This window comes from Lissotriton vulgaris, chromosome 6 (genome assembly GCF_964263255.1).
Source record: "Lissotriton vulgaris chromosome 6, aLisVul1.2, whole genome shotgun sequence".
Taxonomy (NCBI): Eukaryota; Metazoa; Chordata; class Amphibia; order Caudata; family Salamandridae; genus Lissotriton; species Lissotriton vulgaris.
Window position 1 is genome coordinate 481,712,297 of NC_141694.1, and position 13,344 is coordinate 481,725,640.

Sequence of the window (13,344 nt, forward strand, 5' to 3'; positions counted from 1 at the left end):
TGGCATCCAAGCTCTGGGGTACAGCTATCAGTACAGGGGCCTGTTCTCAGTCTTTGGCTCCTTTCTGATAAGGCAGCTCAGTTGGCTTATGCACTGCCTGAAGCGATCTGCTTTTAAAGTGAGAGTCACGAATCGATATCAGTTTAGCAGGGCCGACCAATCCTGCTAACCTGACTGCCTCGGGTTCAGCAGCTTAGGGAGAACTGGTGATGCGTGCAATAAAGGAACGATCGTTGCTCATACACTTATCTATCCCTGAATAGGAGATATAAACACATGTAGGACTTAGAGGGGGATTTTCTTGCACTGTCAGTGACCTAGTCAAAGAGGTCACGAACGAGCCGAAACTATCAGAACTCCAACTTTCCGCACAAGGACCCCATAAATATATTTGCCCAGGGCCCCCCAAATGCATGAAACGTCCGGCATGTTATTAAAGCGTTACAGCGTAACATGGTTCTATAAAACTAATTAGCTTGAGCCCGGGGAGGAATGCACGCCTCGAGTCATGAGAGAATACTGCATTTAGTAGATTCTTGCTGCGCTGTAATGGAACCCCAAGAGGTACGACACTCTCGGTTGGCACGAGTTCGGGGAATAATAGAGGTAGAGATAACGCTGCAATGGATTTCATTCGGCCCCTCGAAATATAGGAGTTGGGCGTGCTCACTTCACTCGCTCCACACGGCGAGCGCACAACTGACACCGAACCTCACAAGAACCTTTAAAAATTGCTGTAAACAACGCATTCCACAGAAAGTGTATTACCCTATTATACAAGGCGGCAAAACCCAACATGCATTTAGAGGTAACTCCGCATCATCAGCGTGGGGGCAGGTTTAGGTCCCTTGACAGATGAAATATGGGACCATTGCTGTCCACAAACAGTCAGTGGCGTCTAATCCACTACGGCCACACTCACTGAGGTCCGTTTTTTCCCCCCAGAGTTTTGTATTGCGCAAACTTGACCCGAATCGGGTATCAGAGCGCTTTACAGAGCACCAGTTACGTTACATGAGGACACAACACTCACCTTTAAAGTTGCTGGGGACGGCCGCCGGTGCAATCTGCAGACTGCAGACTTCACAGGAGAGGAGGGGCTGGGGCCGGGAGGAGCACCTCAGGCAGAGGGGCTGCTACGAGTCGAAGGCCTCTCTCCCTCGCAGTCCGTAGTCGCAGGCTCCGCTCCGCTCCGGTCAGCTCGCAAGGAATTTGAAAAGGAGGAAGTGGGGGGGTCCCCAAAGATAAAGGGGAAAGGTATGGGGCGGGGCAGTACCCTACCTGACGCGCCCACCACAGCACCACTAATAGCCCAATCTGGCAACCCTGGCCCCAAACCAGGGAGACCGGACATCGAAGCAGAAACCACGTCCTCCCGGCCCCGCCCACAACCAGGCGGCGGCCATCTTAAGGCAGCTCAGGCCGCGGCGGTGATCTCGGGGGGCAAAACAAGGGGTGGGCACCTTCGAAATTAGTTTAAATACATTAAAATAAAAGAGAGAAGCCCACCAAGCCCCCCCCCCCAAAAAAAAAAAATCGCGAAAAATCGCGGGGTGCGCGCACTGTGCGCGCTTATAGATATATAATTGATTTCTCTTCTAATTTTCTCAGGAACTACTGGAGGGATTTACACTATTTAACCAAAAGCGTGATCTGCGTACCAGACACTACCATTTTGACAAGTTTGGTGTAATTCCCTTCAGTGGTTCAAGCTGTAGCCGAGTCTAAAGGTCCTATGGAAATTAACATGGGGAAAACACGTTTTGGGACCCCCCTTTTTTCTCAGCCCCCACTTGACTAATCCCCCCCAAACTTTCAGGGAAGGAGAGGAGCGGAGCGAGCCATCTTCTTTGAGAAATTTGCGAAAATTCATCAACCAGCGCCAAAGTTATTCCCAATAGAATGTTGGTGATTTCCTATGGAAACTAGATCCTAACTATATATACCTACTGGCTACCGCCAGTAGGTAATATATATATATATACACATATATATATATTCAATGAAAAAACCATTGGTTTTAGGCCATATATAGTTAGGGATTTGCATTTACAAAACCTTATTTTACTCGCATAAAACCATTGAAATTCCATATATAGTTAGATGCGCTAACTATATATCGCGCACCCGCAATCCACTGCTGATGATGTCACATATTACATCATTCATGACATGGTCAGTGACATCACTGATGACATCACTGATGACAACTCAAATGACATCACTGATGACAACATCCAGTGACTGTATGTTTCTGTAAAGTTAAAATATGTCTTACATATTGAAGAATGAGTGGATGTATAAATGTCTGGATGAAGGATTTAGTAGGTGCATGACTGATTGTATGAGGGAGTGATTAAATGTGTCTCACTGAGTGCATGGGTTAGTGATTAAACTGTATTAATTTGTGCATCATTATATCTGTTGTTCTGTAAACTGCTGCATGTGTTGATCAGTAGCTATATGAATAACTATATGGGTTATTGATTGGTTGCTCAAGTATTTGTATGGGAGACTGAGTATGTGTGTGGGTGGCTGGGAGGTGTGTGACTCTGTGCATAGATGTGTAAGCAGTTGATTCACTAGGTGTATGAGTTCAAGAGTGCACGTGGAAACAGCTATATGGGCGGTTGACTGTGTGCATGAGTGTATTGGTGAGTGAATGGATATCTCAGTGCTACATGTCAAAGTAAGTACATATGTAAAACACAGTACATGTGAGAGTTAACATATATAAATAACTGTGCATAAGAGCCAGTGAATGTGTGAGTGGCTGTATGGATCATTGTGAACATGTATCAAGGATTGTATAAGAGAGTAAATATGTGTTAGAATATGTTTCAATAAGTAAGGTGTGTATAACTGTATAGTTGAGGAATTGGAGGTGTGTTTGATTCTTTGCATGACTGTCTAGGTGTATGAGTAACTCCATGGATGAGTGACAGTCTGTGAGTGTCTGTTTTCGCTGAGTGTATCTAAGGATATATCAGAGTCTGTAGAGGTTCATCGTATTAACACATGAATGATGTCATCTGTGATGTTGTCAGTGATGTCATTTGAGTTGTCATCAGTGATGTCGTCAGTGATGTCATTTGAGATGTCATCAGTGATGTCATTTGAGTTGTCATCAGTGATGTCATCAGTGATGTCACTGACCATGTCATGAATGATGTAATATGTGACATCATCAGCAGTGGATTGCGGGTGCGCGATATATAGTTAGCGCATCTAACTATATATGGAATTTCAATGGTTTTATGCGAGTAAAATAAGGTTTTGTAAATGCAAATCCCTAACTATATATGGCCTAAAACCAATGGTTTTTTCATTGAATTTTCAAGGTTTTGTAAATGCAAATTCCTAACTATATATCGACTATAACCTATGGTTTTTTCAGTGAATTTCAATGGTTTTTTAATAGCAAATATGAAAAGCTTTAAAATGTCAAGTACGTGATAGATAAAAACATTTTCGTATTTATGCACGCTGATGTGCTTTGAACGCTGCACCCCCCCCTCCCCTCTTTTCTCTTAGTAGTACTCTCTCTTTGCAGATAGTGAACGGTAGTTAACGCAGGCCTTTGACCCCGTTGTAATCCATCGTGCCTGCTTGTCTCTCCATTTGATTGATTGTTATCCAAGCATTTACTGTTTTAGAATTGGTTCTCTTTGGATCATTCTCTATTTACAAACAAGCACAAAGTCGCAATACTCTGTTTAGTCTTTGCAGATAGTGAAAAATCGTGTAAAAAAATAAAAGTAATCGAGCAAAATCAGTAGGCCACTAATTGGATCTCTTTTTGACCTCGCTAAAATAGAAATATGAGGAACAACCCTTCATGAGAAATACGAAAATAGTGAGATGAACTGAGCTCCACACCATGAGGGCTGCAAGACAGCTCGACTCCGTCACCCACCCCGCCCAAAATAAAGACAAACCCTATGCAAATATTAAAAATATAGACAACACACCAGCAAAGAAACAGGGTAAAACATTTTATTAAATAACTATTTACATAACTATTTTATACTTTTTATTGCCCGATCCGGCTAGCTCAATCGATCGAGCATGAAACTCATGCACTCTGATAGCAAGCGTTGCTACTGATGCTATGCAGACCAAAACTGGTTTTCAGTTTGTAAATTTTTCTAGATTTTTCAATCCAAGGTTGGTTGACTTTGTAGAACGATGGCTTCAGATTTTCAACATACGGTGTGGTGGCGCGGACTGGGAGAGGGCGCTTCGCTCCTGCCCCCTCCTCAAGTAAGATTTTCATACGTGAAAGTACGTTAATGGTTTTGGTCCCTGAGTTGCTTCAATGTCACTGCCATTCTCAAATGGCATAAGTTCTGGATGTTGGGTGCCATAGTTCAGAGTTCTGAGCAGCGCTTGTAACACTGTCTGAAGCTTATTTCCACCTACTGCAGCTTCACTATTCTCAAAGTAAGTGAGTGTCGTTTGTGGACCTGACTGCATTTGAAAACAATGTGATATGTTACCTTCCTAAACAGCTTGACGGAGGCCCCCGAGGGGCGGTGTGATGGCCATGGACTCGGAGAAGACACTTGGCTCCGACCCCCTCCCCAAGTCTTATAGCACTGGTGTAGCCTGAGATCGCCCCCGAAATAGGCGGCCGGCTCCCGGGGTCCGGCGGAACTTTTTGCCTTTTGATGACTCTTCTATTCTGGACCTTGTCCCACAATCCGTTTGACCTGAAGACACGCTGTAGTGGGGCGCCCCTTTACCGTTTCAGTTGCCATTCCGCCCGCTTTTGCTACACTGTGCCTCTTCCGCCATTCAGCTGTTTACCGCCCGCTCTTGCGACTACAGCGTCTCGCTCACCATGTAGTTGAGTTGCTCCCGCTCTTGCGGTGCAGCGATAGGCGGCTGCCACAGGACTCTCAAAATGGCGGCCGGCTCTTCGGTTTTGGGCCTGGTCCACTAAAATGGCCCTGGGACACCTTTGAACTCGGACGCTTCCCTGATAGGGCTTGGGTCCCATTCTCGAAAGCGTCCCCTCAGCCGTGAAGATTCTACAAAAGTCTTGGGGGCCCCCGACTCCCGCAGGCTTCTGGTGGGGAGCGGCTGTCATGTTTGCTCGTGGAATGGCCACGACGGAGCTACGAGATGGTAGTGCTCTCATGCTGACGCCAGCTTTAGTCTGAAACATCCAGAAACACTGTAGACTACCAATTCAATCAGTTCCGGTAGCGCCCCAACATGACCCGGAAGAGAAGAACTTGCCCTCCCCTCTTTGACTGATGGTTCTTGTTGCCTGTCCCCTCTGTTGTCATTTAACAGAACTTTTTGGACTGCTGAAAGGGGTTGTGTTCCGAACGCTGGTTGGTGGAGACATTTTGACTATATTCTTGACCTACGTTGTCGCGTAATGCGTTATATGACACGCCGCGTTAGCGCACCCGGAAGTGATCCGAGGCGCGGCGCGCAGCGCGTAACGTAAGCATAACAGGTCATGTGACTTGTTAATAAAACTTTTCATTGGTTCATTTTACTTTTGTTATTTTAATGATGAAAAGCTTGGTCATATGACCTAAAAATTACGCTTTTTATTGTTTTCGAACATTATTTTTTTTTAAACATATGTTATAATATTCCAGGCTAAGGTACTTTCCCGGAAAATGTACAACTGTCCTGCAAGTAAAATATATTCCTTTTTCGAGAAAAAGGGCGTTTCTTCGTTCCATGACGGAGCCGTTGAGTAAAAGAGACTCGGCCTGCTGTCTTAGTCGCCGATACGCCTGATTATCAGATTCTTATCGATCACTTTATGTTGCAGAAATGAAAAACACAACTGCCCTTGACCATTTATCTTTACTGCGTTCCTACATATTATACCTTTTATCCGTCATGTAATTGGACTACTTTATTTCACTTGCCTTTTACTGATTTGAAAACAGTGACTAAAAGTAAAAACTTTACCAATGTAAATACTACTACCATGTTTTGTTTTAAAAACCTTTATTGTGAAAATGTCAGTATACAAATACGGGCCTATAACCACCTGGGCCGGCCACGGAGCAAACTGGAATCGTATATGATGAGGAGACATTTACATTATGGAGGAACGTAACGAACGAGCCATTAGGTTGCAAGAACTAAGGTGTCTAACAGTTGCGGAATCGGTGGACGTACATTTTGTAATTAAAATACGACAGGGCCACTTACAAAAAAGTTATCTAGATATACATTTGCGTGCAAGTACCATGGGTGACGTTAATTCGAACTTTCAATAGTACAGTAATCAATAACACATCAGAACTTAATATCAATAGGGATGTCGAAATATTCAATCAATTCTCGTCCCCGCCCGCCATGAGCATCAAAACTGCATTCATATCTCGTGATATCAAGGTTGTTCAACTAGTACACAACAATGAGTTACGAGTCCCATTTATACCGGCGCCATTTTGGGCGAGGCCGGGCAGGTCCAAGATATAGTCAAAATGTCTCCACCAACCATCGGCCAGACCAGAACCCCTTTCGGCCCTTTATGCTACAAGATGGTGTCTTCCATTCAGAAAATATTATTGGCAGCATTTTGAAAGGAAACATAAACAGCCGTTCTCCTAGTGAGTTTCACATTGTTACATTTAGGAAGGATGTTGAAGAGTAGTATGTGGAAAATCTGAAGCCATTTTTCTACAAACTCTCAATCAGCCTTGGATGGAAAAAAAAAATCCTGAAGAATGTACAAACTGAAAACCAATTTTTGTCTGTATAGCATCAACAGCAACGCTTGAGTCAGCTTTGTGTCAAGCCGCCATTTTGATTCAATCAATAGCGTCCCCCTGCACACATTCAGGGACCTGGTCGTGTTTTCAGGTGAAACGGATTGTAGGACAAGAAGCAGAAAAGAAAAGGAAAAAAGTTCCGCCGGACCTCGGGAGCCGGCCGCCTATGTCATGTGCAACCTTTGGCCACACCAGGGCAATAGTGAAGCTGCAGCAGGTGCAAATAAGCTTCAGACAGTCTTACAAGCACTGCTCAGAACTCTCAACTATGGCACTCAACATCCAGGGCTTGCCATTCGGATCTTGGCGCCTTGTGCTGGTTCCGACCTATTCACACATCGGTGCACTACTGACATCACCTCATAAGCCAACGGGGCACCCCACGCCGACTTTCGGCGCAGCATTGTAGGATGGCCACACCAGTGCGGCAACTTGCTGGACACCACCTCGGTGCCATCCGGATCTCGGCGCGTTCGAGTCACTGTACCGCAAGAGTGACTGCAACTCAGCTGGACACGCCGTCTTTCGGCGCAGCATTGTAGGATGGCCACACCAGTGCGGCAATTTGCTGGACACCACCTCGGTGCCATCTGGATCTCGGTGCGTTGTGCTGCCTTCGGCCTACTGTAGCCGCAAGTGCGGACGAAACTCAGTTGGACGGCGAGTGAAACGCTAAGGGGCGCCGCACTGCAGCCGAGGAGCCTCCATCTTGGGGGAGACGCACAGCCCCCACTGACTGACGCGACCTCACAGGCCAACGGGGCGCCCCACGCCGACTTTCGGCGCAGCATTGTAGGATGGCCACACCAGTGCGGCAATTTGCTGGACACCACCTCGTTGCCATCCGGATCTCAGCGCGTTGTGCTGCCTTCGGCCTATTCGCACATCGGTCCGCTACTGACGCCGCCTCACGTGCCAACGGATTTTCTACGCTTTTTGTAGCCCTATGCCGCATAACAGGTCATGTGACTTGTTTATAAAACTTTTCATTGGTTCATTTTACTTTTGGTTTCCTAAAGATGGAAGGCTTGGTCATATGACCTAAAAATAACACTTTTCATTGGTTTAGAACATTTTTTTTCCCAAACGATGAAAGCCCCACCTTGTTTCTGGATGTTTCAGACTAAAGCTGGCGTCAGCATGAGAGCACTACCATCTCGTAGGTCCGTCGTGGTCATTCCGCGAGCAATCATGGCAGCCGCTCCCCACCGGAAGCCTGCGGGAGTCGAGGGCCCCCAAGACTTTTGTAGAATCTTCACGGCTGAGGGGACGCTTTTCGAGAATGGAGCCCAAGCCCTAGCAGGCAAGCGTCCGAGTTCCAAGGTGTCCCAGGGCCATTTTAGTGGACCAGGCCCAAAACCGAAGAGCCGTCCGCCATTTTAAGAGTCATGTGGCAGCCGCCTATCGCTGCACTGCAAGAGTGGGAGCAACTCAACAACATGGTGAGCGAGACGCTGTAGCCGCAAGAGCGGGCGCAACTCAGCTGGATGGCCGCCACCTGGGGAGGCCCGTTCACGCCGCCTCCCCCACGCCCCCCCCCCCCCGGGCCGCCCCACGCCAATTTTCGGAGCAGCATTGTAGGATACCAAAACCAGTGCAGCAGTTTAATGGACATCACCTGGGTGCCATCAACATCTCAGCGCGTTCTGCTGCCTTGGGACTATTCGCACAACAGACCGCTACTGACGAGGCCTCCCCCCGCACCACCCGGGACGCCCCACGCCAATTTTCGGAGCAGCATTGTAGGATACCAAAACCAGTGCGGCACCCAGGCGACATCACCTGGGTGCCGTCCAGAACTCAGCACGTTGTGCTGCCTTGGGACTATTCGCACAATTGTTGCTTTTTTTGGTGAAAAATGTTTAAATGTTTTTACAGTTTTTGTTCCGTTCATTATATTTAAAAGTTAATAAAGTTTTATAATCTTACTTTGTTGGAGTGTTATATATTTTTTTAAAAACGGGTGAATGGGGCCTTGAATCGGGTTATTGTCATGTGTGGGCTTTGCAAGTGTACTGCTACAGGATCGGACATTTCAAACTCAAATGCACGTTCTTTTTCTTACCTTTCCGAAGCATGGAGCGCAATAGCAGGCAGAGAAAGGGTGATGCAAGTGTTGAACACTGCCTAGCCTGGAAGTTGCTGGCATTCCCCCCCCCCCCGCCCGCTCCTGAAAGAGGACACACACACACCGCCGCCCGAGTACTTCACAGATCTTTAAAAGACCATGCGCTTGTTTATGAGGCTTAAATGGTTTATCACCCCTTCTAGAACCCCTGCATTGACCCTCTGACGTTTCCTGGAAGAATTACCACGTAACACAATACCAAGCCCTGTCAGCTGAAACCCCCGAGGAATCATGGGGCATATTATCAAGGGGGTTTATCTCCGCTTTTTTGGCTTTAAAAGCCAAGAAAGCGGAGATAAAATTATCTCCCTATTACCAAGCTGTCGATAACACCAGTTAGTGACAGCTAAAAGGAGATAGCGACCATCGTGGGCCCCGCTTTGCATGTCAGTGATAGTGCCCTGAGCAGTTCTTAGCCATGTTATCCAATGGGAGGTGGATAACATGGCTAAGAGCATTTGCTCGATAATACATGAATATCGCTGACTTTTCTGCGATATTCATGCATTGCGGCCGTTTTTTATCGCATTTGCGATAAACCTTGCTAATAGCAAGGTTTATCTGCGATAAAAATCGCCGATGTGCGGCGATAATTTTTGTCTCTAAACAAGTTAGAGACAAAAATTATCGCTAGTTGTTGGTAATATGCCCCCGGGTTTTTGCTTGCAGAAATCGGGAGGCGGGAGACTAGCACTGAAATCAGTAGTCTCACGCCTGAATCGGGAGGGTTGGCATGTCTGGATTCTCTACAGCTGGGGCCATAAACTACATCCGCAGGGGTAGGTGATAGCCTGGGACCAGGCTGGCATCTAAAATGGCTGCCGTGCACGACAAAATTGTGGCATTGGAAAAAAGGCAAGATGGCGCAGACAATGTTTATCAATAAGGATTCATTTATAACAAAATATTTTATCGCAGTGACAAATTGGCGGTCAACACTTCCTGATTTCCATCGAATCGAACGTTAACAGACGTCACGCAGCAAAAAAAATAAAAAGCTCACGCACAGCCGCTGGAAGAGATGTATCAACATATATGAGCCTCCTCAGCCACCCTCATGAAACATAGGGGATTAGGATACGTCTCCCGCACCCCCTTATGCCTAGTAATTTAATTAAAACGAAGCACAAAATGGCGAATTCCCGTTTCGCTACCAGTTTGCGGCCCAGTTCGCGGCCCGTGAAGCGCTTCTACCGTGAAAAATCATTTTTTTTTTATTTTCCCCACGGGACCCTTTAATAACCCCAACAACATTCCTAGGGGGTCAAGAGGGGTATACCTTGCCCCCTTTCATTAAATTCCCCCTTCGTTTTTCACCTCTTCTTCTCTCTCAATCCTACCGAGAGATAAGATGGCGGCCGCTCCGGACTGTTTAGAATGTTGACAGACACCGGAGAGCCAATCAGCTTTCTGCGCTCAAAGTTCCGTTTCGCGAAAAGTAAGCGAACCGGAGCGCAGCCTGGAGCGCTGTTACAGATATATATCTTGTTTTAAACGTTAATTTCTCAAAAACTACTGGAGCACATATATTGAGACCTAGCAAAGGCACATCGGGCTAACAGTCCCTACAATTTTGCCAAGTTTCGTGCAAATCCATTCAGCCGTTCGAGCTAAAAGTGAGTCCAACCGCCCTATGGAAATTAACATAGGAAAAACGCGTTTTGGGACCCCCCTTTTTTCTCGGCCCCCCCTCGACAAAACCCCCCCAAATTTTCAAGGGCTGCTCAGAAACAAAATGTGCCATTTTCCTGAAAATTTCAGCCGATTCCGTCCACAAACGCCAAAGTTATTAGACATAGAATTTTCAAAAATCCCATAGGGAATAAATCCTAACTATATATACCTACTGGCGATAGCCAGTAGGTAATATACATATATATATATATATATTCACTGAAAAAACCATAGGTTATAGACCATATATAGTTAGGAATTAGCATTTACAAAACCTTGAAAATTCACTGAAACAACCATAGGTTATAGACCATATATAGTTAGGGATTAGCATTTTCAAAACCTTATTTTACTCGCACAAAACCATTGAAATTCGCATATATAGTTAGATGCACTAACTATATATCGTGCACCCGCAATCCACTGCTGATGATGTCACATATTACATCATTCATGACATGCTCAGTGACATCACTGATGACATCACTGATGACATCTCAAATGGCATCACTGATTACATCACTGATGACATCTCAAATGACATCACTGATGACATCTCAAATGACATCACTGATGACATCACTGATGACATCTCATTTGACATTACTGAGCACATCACTGATGACATCATTCATGTGATAATACGATGAACCTCTTCAGACTCTAATATAACTTTACATACACTCCGTGTAAACAGACACTCACAGACTGTCACTCATCCATGGAGTTACTCACACACCTAGTCAGTCATGCAAAGAATCAATCACACCTCCATTTCCTCAACTATACAGTTATACACACCTTACTTATTCAAACATATACTAACACATATTTACTCTCTTATACAATCCCTGATACAAGTTCACAATAATCCATACAGCCACTCACACATTCACTGGCTCTTATGCACAGTTATTTATATATGTCAACTCTCACATGTACTGTGTTTTACATATGTACTTACTTTGACATGTAGCACTGAGATATCTATTCACTCACCAATACACTCATGCACACAATCAACCGCCCATACAGCTGTTTCCACATGCACTTTTGAACCCATACATCTAGTGAATCAACTGCTCACACATCTATGCACAGAGTCATACACCTCCCAGCCACCCACACACACACACTCAGTCTCCCATAATCAATCAATCAATCAATCAAGGCATTTATAGAGCGCACTACTCACCCGGAGGGTCTAAAGGCGCTTGGGGGGGGGTGGGGTGCCGCTACTGCTCGAACAGCCAGGTCTTGAGTTTCTTCCTGAAGGTGAGGTGGTCTTGGGTCAGGCGGAGGTCGGTCGGGAGGGTGTTCCAGGTCTTGGCGGCCAGGTAGGATAAGGACCTTCCTCCTGTTGTCGCTCTTCGGATGCAGGGGACGGCGGCGAGGGCGTGGTTGGTCGATCGGAGGTGGCGTTTGGGAGCGTAGAAGTTGAGGCGGTTGTTGAGGTAGCTCGGGCCTTGGTCATGTAGGGCTTTGTGTGCGTGGGTGAGGAGACGGAAGGTGATTCTCTTGTTGACGGGGAGCCAGTGCAGGTCTCTCAGATGTCCGGAGATGTGGCTGCGTCGGGGGATGTTGAGGATGAGTCTGGCTGAGGCGTTCTGGATCCGCTGGAGTCTCTTCTGGAGCTTGGCGGTGGTTCCGGCGTAGAGGGCGTTGCCGTAGTCCAGTCGGCTGGTGACGAGGGCCTGGGTGACCGTCTTCCTGGTCTCGGTGGGGATCCACCGGAAGATCTTCCGTAGCATGCGCAGGATGTTAAAACAGGACGCGGAGACGGCGTTGACTTGTCTGGTCATGGAGAGGGAGGAGTCCAGGATGAAGCCCAGGTTGCGTGCGTGGTCTGTCGGTTTGGGTGCGTTGCCCAGGGCGGGGGGCCACCAGGAGTCGTCCCAGGCGGAGGGCGAGGAGCCCAGGATGAGGACTTCCGTCTTGTCTGAGTTCAGTTTCAGGCGGCTGGTCGTCATCCACTCGGCAACGTCTTTCATCCCTTCGCGGAGGTTGTTTCTGGCGGCGGCGGGGTCGTTGGTCAGGGAGAGGATCAGCTGGGTGTCGTCGGCGTAGGAGATGATGTTGAGGTTGTGTTGGCGTGCGATGGCCGCAAGGGGGCTCATGTAGACATTGAAGAGGGTGGGGCTGAGCGAGGAGCCCTGAGGAACGCCGCAGATGACTTCCGTGGCTGCAGATCTGAACGGTGGTAGGCGGACTCTCTGTGTCCTTCCAGCGAGGAAGGAGATGATCCACTCCAGTGCCTTCTCCTGGATTCCGATGTTGCTGAGGCGCTGCACTAGGGTGCGGTGGCAGACAGTGTCGAACGCCGCGGAGAGGTCTAGGAGGATGAGGGCCGCTGTTTCACCGTTGTCCAGCAGGGCTCGGATGTCATCGGTGGCAGCGATGAGGGCGGTCTCGGTGCTGTGGTTGGCTCGGAAGCCAGACTGTGAGGGGTCGAGGGATCCATTCGTCTCGAGGAAGGTGGCCAGCTGCTTGTTGACGGTCTTCTCGATGACGTTGGCTGGGAACGGGAGGAGCGAGATGGGGCGGTAATTCTTGAGTTCGGTGGGGTCCGCTGTTGGTTTCTTTAGTAGAGCGCTGAGTTCGGCGTGCTTCCAGCTCTCAGGGAAGGTGGCGGTGTCGAAGGAGGTGTTGATGATGTCTCGCAGGTGGGGTGCGATGACAGCGTCGGCCTTGTTGAAGACGTGGTGGGGGCAGGGGTCGGTCGGAGATCCGGAGTGGATAGAGTTCATCATGCAGATGGTGTCTTCTGTGTTGATCTGGGTCCAGGCGCTG